At 31.5% G+C, this 13,139-nt stretch overlaps 1 protein-coding gene across 4 annotated transcripts in view; it reads right to left on the minus strand.

The window, feature by feature from the left end:
* Nucleotides 1-13,139, minus strand: part of LOC136269702 (interleukin-6 receptor subunit beta-like) — a 53,369-nt gene that overhangs the window by 40,039 nt on the left and 191 nt on the right. The window contains exon 1 of one of the 4 annotated variants that reach the window (XM_066089332.1): nucleotides 2,617-2,913. The exons of 1 other annotated variant lie outside the window; for it this stretch is intronic. The gene's annotated coding sequence lies outside the window, so the exon portion shown is untranslated. Of the gene's footprint in view, nucleotides 1-2,616; nucleotides 2,914-13,139 lie in introns of those variants that run through there. 2 more of the 4 variants (XM_066089334.1, XM_066089336.1) reach the window with 2 other exon arrangements.

Below are 13,139 nucleotides of genomic sequence, written 5' to 3' on the forward strand. Positions count from 1 at the left end.
AATTTGTTTTTACTTTTATCTTTTAATAAAGTATTTAAATGAGTAAAACATAATTAGAGCATACAAAATGTCAATGGTGTTTCAAATAACGTCAATGGTGTAACAGGTCCCATTTTCCAGATTAAGAAAACACAATTGCAATTAAATAGTCAAGCTTTCTTTATTGTGACAGTGTCTAACTTGTAAAATTGATAAATAACAATTGTTCAAAATGCTCAAAATATAAATGAAATGGAAGGAAAAGTAAAATAATTAAATAATGTCATGTGGTGTAACAGTTTTTTCAGTGGTGTAACAACAATTTTTGGTTACACCACTGACCGTTACACCACTGATGTATCCATAGTAAATGTAGCAGTATGACCAAAGAGAACAGATAGTACACAAAGCTACATAGCCTATGTTATAATGTGATAAACATTCATCATTTATGTGAAAAACTTGTTTGTTCTTTCACAATAGAAAACCTTAAATAGCACGTTATCCCACTGACACAGTTTACATTGTATTTTTCGGAGCATACTAACATTTTCTGCCATATTTTCTATCACAATGATGTCATCACTGATACATTTATCTTTTTAGTAGCAGGGAATGATGTCACTATGATCTGAGGGATTCCAACTGTAGTACAATATTATTTACTTGATGTATTTTAAGATATTTTTATATAATTTGCCTTGTAACACCAATGACAAAATTTTTTTGTACAAGCATATATCTCATCAAATTCATTGTTTTTAAAAGAGAACTTGTTAAGGAGCATAGCAGAAATTAAAATATGAATGTTGTTTTGAAAATTAACGGTGATTTTTGGAATAAAACATCAATATTATTGAAGATATTGTAGGGTAAAGACGTTGGAAAAATTTAATGACAACATAAATTCACTGAAATCTCATAACAAATAATATTTTTTTTATACTTTAAGCAGTAAAATTGTCGATTAATTTGTTCAACAATATAGGTTTAAGTTTCTAAAATCCAATGGTACTGTATATATTCCCCAGAACATTATTTTTCCCCCTTTAAATTGACACTGACACAAAAGGCTGCATATTTTGAGAATGACCCATATATGTTGTAAAAAAACTTCTTTTTAATTATTTGCAATACAGTACATGTAACAGGAAGTTCAAAACACAAAGTTACTAAAAATATTCTTATTTTGAACAATATTACTGTTTCTGAAAACATAGTTGGAAAGAGAGAAAGAAAAGAAAAAAAGTTTGTGTTTTTGTTTTTGTGTATAATGTGCGTGTGTGAAATTCCTGCTTGTGTTGTTTAGAAGAGGGGCGGTTCCGAATTAATAATAATATAATTAAAGCATGGTGACGAATACTGTTCTCCTTGTTTCAAAAGAAATGGGTGTGTCTTATGTAACAATTGACGTTTGATACAAAGTTTAGAATATTCCATTCAAACGAACATTTTTACCACTTCAATGCGCTTCATTGTAGATGAAAATGTTAATATGCTGCCTAATGCCTAGGTCACATTTAAACCGATGGGGGGGGGGGGGGGGGGGTGACCATATTTGATAGATAGTTGGCTGAAGAAACATGATCGCCAAACACTGGTATCGGTAAATATGGATTGGTCAAATTAATTTCTAGGAACACCTATATCTTCAACAGTTTGAACATACCCGGCATATTAGTTGATGAATCTTCACTCAATCATAGAACGTTGAGACACAGTTTGATTTTTAGGTCAGTTGATTACATTAACAACATAGCAATTGCTGAACTATCACCTGTAAGCATTGCTTCAATTTACTGACGAAAAAAGTCTCGAGACTGGCATAACGTTGTCGGCCTGGCCGCACGTTGCTTATTGACCGATAGACAGTAGATGTTTAACATAATCCATATATGGTTAGTCCTCCATCAGCCAATATGTCAAAATTGCCTGATAGACCAATCGACCCTTGGTCAATTTTCAAGGGTCATGCGGTCAGCTGAAATATAAGAAAATTCCAAATGCCGTAAACCAACCAACCAACCAACATCAGACTTATAAACAAACTGTCCCCGATGGTTGGACCATGATCGAAGGTTGCTTGATAGACTATTCAATGACTGTTACAACAGATGAAATCGGCCACCACCACGCAGAAAAAATTATAACTTGGACAGCTGAAATATAAGAAAATTCCAAATGCCTTAATGTCGACCAACCAACAACAGAGATAACAAACTGTTCCTGATGGTTGGATAATGATTGAGGGTTGTTTGATGGACTATTCATCAACTGTAATTGAACTGATGAAATTGGCCATTGCCACACAGAAACATCATAACTTATAGCCGGACAGACATCAACAGCCAACACTCCTTATTTATTCTGCTGGAAGCAGAAACTTGGGACAGGGAAATAGTAAAATGATGAATCACCAATATATTATTGTTTTAATTCGCATAGCCCACAACTTAATATAAACATGTTTTTGTCTCTAACGTCTTCATTTTATTGTCATTATTTATTATTATCATCATCGATATTATCAGCGATTATCACTTTTTTCTGTCAAGTCAAAACCTTAAAAAATCCAACTTTCGGTTTGAAAAGAAACGTGTACTAGTAATGTGTCAACTTATATTTTCATTTTCTTACCATGATGTACTATATGAATCCTTCATTATGACCTAATTTGACAAACCACTTCTCATCATAATGGTATATCGAATATTCCTTCCCTAATCATCGAGTAGGCCTAATAGTCTCTGATAAGTAAACATGGCTCGTCTATTGATATGTCTAATATCAGGAAAAAGAACAGTTATTAGATGTGATGTTCTTCGTTAATAATGAAACCGGGAAAAACAAATAAACTGTTTGGAAACAAACATTAAATGATAAGGAAAACAAAATGTCTTCTGTGTCATTTTTAGAAAATCAAATCTTATCAGACACATGCAAGTAAGGTCAAAAATATCAGAGCGGTAACGAGATCATTCCGCGTACAGTGCGTTTGAACCATGGGGCGATTCGATCCGAGAATTACACAAATTATTCATGCATATAAATCAAACAGAGAAGGAAACTGGAATCTTTAAGATCAGCAGCATGTGTTATAAATACAAGAGAGAGAGAGAGAGAGAGAGAGAGAGAGAGAGAGAGAGAGAGAGAGAGAGAGAGAGAGAGAGAGAGAGAGAGAGAGAGAGAGAGAGAGAGAGAGAGAGAGATTCCTCCGGCTCTGGAACCTCAACCCTCCTTTTCATGAATAAATATTTTTCAAATATCAAACAATAAAAGCAAGGTAACAGTCAGAGGAGTCTCTGAGTATGGTTTAGACTTCAAACTGAAGCTTAAAATGCAAACATGAGAATCTCCGACTTGTCGATCTGAGGGATATGGGTAATCGGTGACTAGATTTAACGGTTGTAAACTAATATTTACGGACAGAAACCTAATAGTTATAGTCTACAGATGTGAATCCATATTTTGATATTTATCGGCAAAATTCATCGTTAACGTTATTATTTTACAGACTGAGAAACTGAATTGTTATAACCGTTAAGAATTGTTTATCAGGTGTGAAGTTTTATTTTACGCCGTTAATCTATATTTCACATCTGTAATTAAACCACGATTAACGCAGTCGTCTAAGTTTAGAAGCAAAAATCTAGGGGGCCTATAATTTACACTGAATTAAGCCATTTTTGATTGCAAGACATAATCTGATAAATACCGGTAAATTTTCACGGTTGTGAAACTGTTACAATGGTTTCCGCTCTGTAACTCGCTTTGCTGAGGTACCGGGGAATATAAGATCTGTTCGGGGACTTCGAAACAAAACCATCATGCAGGTATTAAGATAAAGCCAAAATATAAAGTTTAGATTAATTTAGATTGCAAATGTCAAAAGGTATAAACTCACAATAAAAACAGTTCTTAAAATTGACAAAGAAAAATAACATAAAATGAAAATATATCTACCTTCGAAACAAAACCAAGTATTAAAATAAAGCCAAAATATAAAGTTTATTAATTTAGATTGCAAATGTCAAAAGTGACAATTTGCGTTTGGTTTTATTTCGACGATAGTTACAACAGCACGCCCATAAAGTTAATCCCGAAATATATAATATAATTGGTTATTTAATTACTTATGGGCGGGGATAAAAATGAAACGAACAGGTAACAATCATTATAATTAGCGTTAATAACCACTGTTCAAATGATGTAATTAAAACGCTCACAGGTGCCATGCAGGTAAGATGTCAAGACAGGTTGAATTATGTAATTAAAATACTAAGCGGTCCTGTGAGGCTTATTTAACAATTGGCATTAATTTGAAAATTAAAGAAATAAATATTTAAAGATTTCGACATAAAAAGTAATATTAGCTATTTATCAAGTTAAATCATTATTGCAACATTTGAATATTCTCTTTTTTATTCGTTTTTTTTTTCTATTTAAAACACGTATATACAAAATATCTTATCTACAAATTTTACTTTACTCGTGCGAAGTGTGGGGTTACGAAAATTTAGATATTATTGAAAAGGTACATTTAGAATTTTTGAAATTTATTCTTAATCTTAAATCTAGTACTCCAAATCGTATGGTGTATGGAGAAACTGGAAGGTATCCATTGTCACTCTTTGTTAAAATTAAAATGATGATGTACTGGGCAAAGGTTTTGACAGCCCACGATTGTTAACTCACTAATGTAATCTATTGTTATTTTTATAGATGTTATAAAAATGGATATTTTATACATCCATGGATAAAATGTATACATGATATGCTCAACCCGTGCGGGTTGTCTTATATATGGGAAAATCAAACAATATACATGTAGTTATAACTGGCTTAAGTCAATAGTTAAAGAAATATTACAAAATCAAAATTGTACAAGATTGGAGAAGTATAGTAGATAACTCACCAAAATGTATTAATTATAGAATTTTTAAAACAAATCTCAATTTAGAAAAGTACTTGTTGATTTTACCTACAGATCTACGGATCACGTTTACAAAATTACGAACATGTAATCATCGATTCCCCATTGAAACAGGTAGATGGCATAATATTGAAAAACATTTAAGAAAATGAACAATGTGTGATTCTAATAGTATTGGGGATGAATTTCATTATATTTTAGAATGTACAAATTTTGTAAACGACAGAAAAATGTTTTTACCCGAGAGATATTATGAAAACCGAAATATTATAAAATTTAACGAGCTCATGAATACTTTTAATGTAGAAAAACTAAAACACTTGTCAATATTTATTGAGAAAATTTTCAAAGTCTGTTCTTCCAGAAACCAACTTTAACAACCTATTGTATTGTGATTTTAACCTTTTTTGTCATTATTACTCCTACTGTACATGTTGTCTTTCGATGAGACAACATTTGTATATACTAATTTTGAACCTCAAATACCAGTGAACTAAAGAATTGAATTGAACAAATCTAAAACGTAACATTATTAATTTAAAAATAGCATTTGAAATGAATGAAATATACACAAATTGTACAGGGTAAGTGATATTTAAAAACATAAACAAAATATATACATTGAGCATAACAAAACTATGATTAACAATTCTTAACTATAGTTAACAAATGTAAATTATAAAACTGTATTTTACAGATGTGAATCTATATTAATCAGCAAAATCTATTGTTAACGTTACATGAAGACAGATAGACTTAGATTATCATTTGTAAACAATAGTTTACAACCGTTAAATTTAGTTTTATAGGTGAAAACTTTAGTTAACGAATCGTTAACTATAGTTTGCTGTTCGTAAACTATAGTTAACAGTCGATAAACCTAATTTATCAAATAGGAAACTTTGTTTAGGTATAAATGTTTTTTACTTGGCGTGCCATAGACTTAATGGACATCATAACCTTGCATTGAGCTTTTATTTTATAAATGGGTGCAGAGAAGAAGATTCTTCGAGATTTAATTTGTTTTTACTATATGACCATATTGGCCCCACCCTAGGGCCTGAACCCCTGACCCTAGTCCATGAATTTCACAATTTCAGTAGAGGACTTCGCATGCAGACATTATAACCATGCATAAGTTTTTCTCAAATATATATATGAGAGTAGAGAAGAAGAGTGTTAAGCCATGATCCAATACATTTTTACTATACGGACATATTGGCCCCACCCTAAGGCCTGAACTCCTGATCCAGGGGCCATGAATTTCACAATTTCAGTAGAGGACTTCGCAGACATTATAACCATGCATACATGTACGTTTTTCTCAAATAATATAGAAGAGTGTTAAGATCCAATACATTTTTACTATACAGACATATTGGCCCCACCCTAGGCTGTGCGTTTTTCTCAAATAATATAGAAGAGTGTTAAGATCCAATACATTTTTACTATACAGACATATTGGCCCCACCCTAGGGCCTGAACCCCTGACCCAGGGGCCACGATTTGACAATTTTGGTAGAGGGCTTCATGTACATGATAATCATGCATTTAGTTTTTCCCCCACATTTGTGGGAGTACAGAAAAAGATTTTTTGAAAAATTGGCTATTTTGTGTATTTGGCCCCACCTATGGCGCCCTTGGAGTGGTAGAGCCATGCATTTTACAATTTAGATTCCTCTTACCATAGAGATCCTCCACATCAAAAACTGTAACAATTGCGTTTAATTTGTAGCTTTCAAAAAGAAGTTAATTAAAAATATACAAATGTTAACGAACTATGCACGACGAACGCCGCACGTCGACGGACGAAGACCAATTGTAAAATGTCACCTGAAGGACTCAGGTGACCTAAATAAGATCAATAACAGATGCGATTTTCATTCTCTGTAACAGTTAACTTATTACTCGTCTTTTCTATATACATGTAGTATATAATTATCCTGGTAAAATTTCTGTAAAAGTGAAAGTATTATGCTATGTGTAACGAAGAATATTGACCTGGGTTAAAAATTGACCCTAAGGTCATTTTCAACATTGAATGTCGAGACCAAAAGTCGTGAAATTCAAATCCGGGGTCATTTTTCAACAGTTTGAAGATTTTTGAAAACTCTGTTGACATCGACACTTTAAAAATTGACCCTGTTGAAAATCGACTCCCACTTCAGAGTAGAACTGAATTGCTCTACATGGTTAAAGTGTACATGTATTTAACTGAAAATTTCAGACTTAAATCTAAAAAATCTTTTATACTGTTCGCTGATTGCAAAAGAGAAAATTTTCAGTTTCATTGTCTCATGCAGGAAGTACTTTCAGACATTATAGGTGTAGGTTAGTGGACATGACTTTCGAACATTTAATGAACATTAAGTTGGTATATATGTACATGTAGGACACATCAATATCAATATTTTGACATACGTGTACTTCGTTTTGACAGAAAAATAAAATCTATATTTTTTTCAAAACTGTCACCTAACAATGTAGTTATCAAATTCTAAAACAATGAAAGTGTTTTGATTATAATGTGCTTTTATCCACATTTAAGTCGACAGATGTCACATACCACCTTTAATGTGTTGTAGCTAAATCATGGTTTTGCTGATGACAAATGTAATTTGTACCTTTAAAAATAACTTGCAAAGTAAATGTAATTTAATTTATTACATTTGAAAATCACTGTAATCGTAATGGTAATTTAATTGAAGGTTTTAAGGAAATAATTATAATTTAATAATTTAATTTTCAATGTAATTGACTCCATCCCTGTTTGAAAAAGAGCACAGAACGATAGTGAAAAAGGGAGACCAAAATCAAAAGTGAGTTCGTCAAAGGTTTATTGGCCAGGGATAGAAATATCTTATCAAACTATTTTTGCACTAGCAATTCCCAATTACTTTTCAAATGATCTTCCATGCCTATTGCTTGGAAAACTTAAAGAAACGTGCCCTATTTTAAACAAGAGGCCCATGGGGCCACATCGCTCACCTAAGCAACACTGACTTTATATGGGCATTCAAAAAATATTGTTCCATATGGCCCCTCGGTAGAATAACAAAAACAAAAATACCGTAAAAGATCCAAATTTATCACTTATTTTTTGCATACACTTAATCCTTGACATTTTACCTTTATGATATACCATTTTTACCGAAAATAAGATCCTATGCAAGATATTTAACTAATTTTTTGGCAGGAGTTCACGGTTAACCTCCGGTTCTCTTTATTTCAGCCCCCCCCCTCCAACCACTTTATAAAAAGATCAAAATATATGAGAGCATATAGGTACATCTTCTCCCTCAGTTACTTACTAGTTATTGTATTTTATTTCATTTTTATTCCTTTATGTGAAAGAAGAAAATTGTAGCTCAATGCGCTCAATTCTCGAATCAAAAACATTCAAAAATGTAATTGGTCTTCTCCATTTTAAATGATTGTCGTTTACCTGGCGTGAATTCATTTCGTATGACGTTTCATAACCTTACTCACTTGACTGATGAATAAACTATAAAAGTGAATAATGTTGTCACATGATAATTCTAATCAGTGTATTGACAGGCATATCGCTCTACTGTACTAAGGCCCATCCATTACACTATTTTCATTTTCATTAAAAAAGAACAAATGGCTACAAACAAAGATGCTTTTCCGCTGCAATATTTTTTAAACAAAAACGATAATGCTTTTAACCTATTAATAATAATGTGTCAGAATTATAGCAACTATTTAAAATACTTCGATTTTATTTACTTGTGTTTAAAAATAACTATCCAAATTGGTGTAGATTTTATACATATATGTAATTCATATAAGAAGGGGCACAAGAAAGTAGTTACTGCATATCAATTTTTAAGCAAGACATTTCTAATGATTAACCAAAATGTCAGCGTCAATCGTAGAATTATTGTAGTGATGATGTTATTGTAGATAAAGACAACAACTCCAACGTAGGGTTCTTGATTATTACTTTACATTATATAAGCTCTGAAATATTTAACAATACATGTATCACCATAAGTAATTTATCAAAATCACATCATCATAAAAATAAAATAGATCACACATAATATATCATTGAATTGTATAAGAATCAAAACATCCATTTCATGATTTTGCCCAGCACAGTTTACAAGCAAGAGTTATTCCCCTTATCACAGTGCTAACTGATATCTAAAGAGTTCAATAATATTTATCCTGTGTAATTAATAATTAGATAGCTAACAATGTTTTAATACATAAAACATTATGATATTAAACTTAAGTTAGGCAATAAGTATCAAATCTGAAGATGGACTCTTAGATAAGTCAGTAAATTATAGAAAATTGTAAACAATTAATTCAAATTTTACAATATTTAACCAAAAAATAGCTTTTAAAAATATTTGAAAAAGTAAAAATTGTAAAACCCCCAGCGGGATTCGAACTCATGACTTACAGGTTCGTAGTAACCCCTCTAACCCACTGCGCAACGGAGTTAAGTGACCATTTTTAGAAAGAAACTACTTATATTTAATTATTGTTTATTTCGATAAACAAAACGTAACAACATGGAAGTGTCCCATACCACAAGAAAGAGCACAATTTATTTTTCATCATAAATACACCTATATATTTCTAGCAGCGAAAATAATCTCCGTTTTACTTATACTGAAAATGCAGAGCATCTTAACAAATCACGTTGCATTTTTCAACCATTACATAGAGATCGTACCGAATTACGAATAAAATGAAAGATACAAATGAATTGTACATGTATTTTATAATATGTTGTTAGTGCATCAGATTTTGCTCACTTAGCACAGGTAAACAATTAGCTGTCTGATTTACCGAAGTCTGTGTTTGATTTGATACGTAAATATTCCAAAATACAGGCGATAGTTCCCTCAAATTTAAAGGCATATTTAACGAAAATGAAACTAAAATCAAAACAAGCTAAAACCACCGTCACAAGTGAACATGTTAACGCATTGAAATATTAAACCTCAATTTACTTTAAAAAATCGGCACACATACATTTTGAAAATTTTATATAGTCCCTTCGCTACTAAACTGTTGCACAACAAGCAAATTGTTTGACACGTGTTCGTTGGTTGAACATGGCTGCCTGGCAATCTCTCACCAGAGGGAGTATTACGCTTTGCTCCAACAGTGAAGCTTGCAGAACGCGCCCTCTGGTGAGAGATTGGGCTGCCTGGTTTTCGATGGGATTGTGTAAAAGTAGTTCGGGACATATGTCGAATCTACATTTTTGGAGAAGGAAAATTTGCGATTTTAAACTTATTAGTGATTTATTTGAAGTAGAAATGATACAATCGACCAAAATCAAGATGCTTTTTGATATCTGATTAATGGTTTAAAAAAAAAAAATAAGTGAAAAATAGATTAGACGCGAAATAGGAAATTGGGACAGCGCGGGACATATGGCCAGGACTACTTTTACACCGTCCCGTTATTGATATACAAAACACCGAACCCGAAGTTATAAATTGATCGATCCCCTTTATTTCTTAATTATTATTTTCGTAAATTACTCAAATTTGAAACAGAATTAGCCCATGATTTTTGCAATTTATATTTTCTTTTCCATTAGGATTATTTAGGCTAAATTACGTCGAATTTGCATGGCTGAGTAGTTTTTTAGAAGAAGATTGCACCCCCCCCCCCTTTTTTTTTTTTTTTACAGTTTCGAGGTTTTCTCCGCTTTGAATAAAGATCGATCGGTCTTTCATTTCTGCAATTTATATTTGTCTTACCATAAGGATGCTTTGTGCCAAATTTGGTTCAAATTGGCCCAGTGATTTTTAGAGAAGAAGTTCAAAATGTAAAAGTTTACAGACGGACGGACGGACGACGGACAAAATGTGATCAGAAAAGCTCACTTCAGCTTTCAGCTCAGGTTAGCTAAAAACAAACGTTGAACATTCTTTATTAGAGCGTCAATACTTAAAATTAAAATTTTGATTTGCAAAATAAAAACATATGCGCGATCCCTTCACGTTCAATGTAAGTTGAAATTAAGTGTTTTTTAATCTATTACAAATTAAATTAAATTTGATTCGGAAACATCCTTTTATTCTTTACAATTCTATATGTAAAATGGCTGGCACAAGACGTTTATAGGACCAAACTAGGAGCTAGGGCGGATAGCATAAAAGCCATCCGGTCAATTTCGTTTTAATTTGGCAAACAGTTAACTTATACGTTATCCTTCTATCTCTGAAAATTGAAAGAGAATCGCATGGTTGTAATTTTTTACATATGAAATTTAATATGAAAACCCCCTTTTACCTATATGTTAAATTAATTCTTCGTAAAACGTCGGGGATGATTCGGACATACGACCAAAATTTGAGCGCGGCAAACAGATAAACTATCCGGTCAATTTACTAAACTGTCTTTATATTTTGCACAAAGTTTACTCAGAAGTTGACCTTTCATTGTAAAAAAAAAAAATGGAAATCGTATGTTTGATCTCCCCCGAGACATAGAGATCCATGTTTGGGAACTACTTATGTAAATGAATACATGTAAATTCATACGCAGTGATTAAGCTATTGCATTTAGAGGCATCTAAAGATAAGATAATTTAAGGGAAAACACAGTAGAATGTAAATATTGAAAATTCAGAGGTGAACACTAGCTTCAGCTTTGTAGTGTAAGTATGCCCTCCCTTAATTGAAGTTGAACGGAGTGTAGAGAGTAATGAGTTTAATTATACATTTCATTTTAACAATATTTCGTTTACCTCGGTATAAACATTTCAAAATTGTTAACAACCTCGTGCACCAGTTTCAAGTTTTATTAATTTTATTTTGATTTGTTAAAAATGATTTATTTGTTGGAATATTCAGTTTCTTGAAATCTACTTTTAATTTCTTTCACTACTTTTAATAAACTTTTTATTTGTTTTAAAGTTATCATAATCATTCCTATAAGTCTGAAAACTTAGTGATAATTCTCGGAGTTGTTGGGATGACATATGGAACAATTATATCCGATAATATTATCTAAAATTGATAACTGACGCCTTGTTCGTTTTTAATTTTTTGTCATATGAAATGAATTTACAGCATTAAAAGGAATGATTTATTAAGTTTTGTTTTAGCTAGGCAATAATTGAACTGAGGAATCATTTTCATGCTTTAATGTGTGTCAAATTAATATATATATTCTGAATGATGTTATTTGTCTTTGAATTCAGACAAAATTTTATACATCTATAATAACCACGTAGTATTAAATAATCACTTTAATTTAATGGATTACTATTTCATAGAAATTAATTTTCTTTTAAAAATTAAACTTTCTCTTAAAGGGACTTGGACACAATTTTAGATAAATTATTTCTTTTTGATTTTTTATATATAAAATGGTTTACTTGCATATTTTGAATGATTGAACAAAATTTGAATGTTAGAATTCAAGTTACAAGAGAGATACAGAGGTAAGAATTCATTGCTATGTAAACAAAGCTCGGGTCTTATATTTGTATACAAATAATGTTAAGTATGGAATTACCATTTCTTTGACAAAATGACTCGGTCGTGGAAAACAAGGTAAACTTATTCAATGTGTCTATAAATAATATTATCAACAGAAGAAAGCAACACTAGATTGAAATGTATATTATCAAAACACATATGTAAACAATAACAAGGCTAGATCTTTGTTTACAAAACAAAGAATTTCAAACTCTGTATCTTGCCTATAACTCAATATTTGACTTTCAAATTTTGACAAAGCATTACAAAAACCCATAATTACCATTCTAAATATTAAAAAATGAATGAAAAAATAAAATTCAAAATTTTGAGCTCAAATCGTGTCTAAGTCCCTTTTAATAAAAAGAAAAAAATTAAGCCCCAGTACACCATTTGAAATAAAGGTATTGTTATAAAATTGAAAGAATTTATCATAAATCACTTTTTATTTACTACAACTTGACTTTAATTTTTTTTAACACATGTCTAAATGAGTTTTTAAAAAAGTTATGGCTTTAATTTCAACATGTGAATTAAGAAGACCCCCCCCCCCCCCCCAAAAAAAAAATCCAAATATGGTAAACAGGTAAAGCTGCCAAAATAGACATTGGGCAATTTTTCTTTCGTGCCGAAACATCTGTGAGTCGAAAAGAGTAATACATCCGGAAAATCGCAAAGCACCACGAGCCTGAGAACCGTAGTTGAAAATTTTTATTTATTGACAGTGTCATTGTGAGAAGTTGACA

This window comes from Magallana gigas, chromosome 7 (genome assembly GCF_963853765.1).
Source record: "Magallana gigas chromosome 7, xbMagGiga1.1, whole genome shotgun sequence".
In the NCBI taxonomy this organism is placed as follows: domain Eukaryota; kingdom Metazoa; phylum Mollusca; class Bivalvia; order Ostreida; family Ostreidae; genus Magallana; species Magallana gigas.